General features: G+C 46.9%; 1 pseudogene; it reads left to right on the forward strand.

Moving 5' to 3' along the window:
* The first annotated feature begins 250 nt into the window (after positions 1-250).
* Positions 251-841, forward strand: LOC129520616 (peroxiredoxin-2-like; annotated as a pseudogene).
* The last annotated feature ends 300 nt before the right edge of the window (positions 842-1,141 follow it).

The raw sequence follows: 1,141 nt of genomic DNA on the forward strand, positions 1-1,141 counted from the left end.
TATTAACTTGAGGAGTTGTTGAAATTTCCTGAGAATGACTCAAGATCCATGCTTTCCTTATTAAAAAAAAATGTAAAAATAGAAAAGGATGGATTGTGTTAATACCTATACAGTGTTAATAAGAGAATGATTTATAGGATAGAAAGCATTTTTTTCTTTTTTTTTTAATTGAAGTATAATGGGGGCACTGAAATGCATGATCACGAGTCTGCTAGTCTGCATGACCCGTCCTTGTTCAAGGAGCTTTGTCATGGCCTCAGACAACATACACATGGGAAGCCCACTCCGGACTTCCAGCCATCTCTGTGGTGGAGGTCACCTTCAAGGAGGTGAAGTTTCTGACTACAGAGAGAGAGATACTTTGGTCCTCTTTTTGTACCCACTGGACATCATCTTTTGGCTGAAGATCACTTTCAGAGAACATGCTGAGCACTTTGGCAAGTTAGGCTGGAAGCTGCTGGGGTCTCTGTCCACTCTGTTTACCCACCTGGCCTTTGATCAACCCTCCCAAGAAGGAAGGAGTCTTGGACCCCCTGAACATGCCTGCTGGCAGATGTAACCAGAAACTTGTCACAAGATTATGGTATGTCGAAGGAAGATGAGGGCATTGCCAACAGGGGCCTCTTTATCATCCATAACAAGGATGCCCTTCACGAGATCACTGTCAGTGATTTGCCTGTGTGTGCTCCATGGACGAAGCTCTGCAGCTGTTCAGGACTTCCTGTACACAGATGAATGTGGGGAAATCGGCCCCACTGGGTGGCAGCCGGACAGTGACACAATCAAGCCCAAAATGTGGATGACAGCAAGGCTGTCCAAACACAACTATGCTGACAGGTAGAAAGCTTGGGCTCTAGATCCCTACCTGTGCCCTTACCTGGTTACCCCATGCTGACCTGAGAAAGTCTACACCTGCCCTTTTGATCTCTGACTTGGAAGGCTAGGTAGGGCAGGGCTTTCTCACTCTCCAAGGAGGGAGCTGGTGAATAGTGACCCCCTCCCTAGACCCCACCCAGCAAGGCACAGGCCGATGGGTGACCAATAAAAAATTAGGAAAGGCATGATACGTGGGAGAGAGAGAAAGCGCATGCGTGCGAGAGAGAGAGAACATGTAGAGGGATATTAGTTTCAAATGTACAGT

This window comes from Nyctereutes procyonoides, unplaced genomic scaffold (genome assembly GCF_905146905.1).
Source record: "Nyctereutes procyonoides isolate TBG_1078 unplaced genomic scaffold, NYPRO_anot_genome, whole genome shotgun sequence".
Taxonomy (NCBI): Eukaryota; Metazoa; Chordata; class Mammalia; order Carnivora; family Canidae; genus Nyctereutes; species Nyctereutes procyonoides.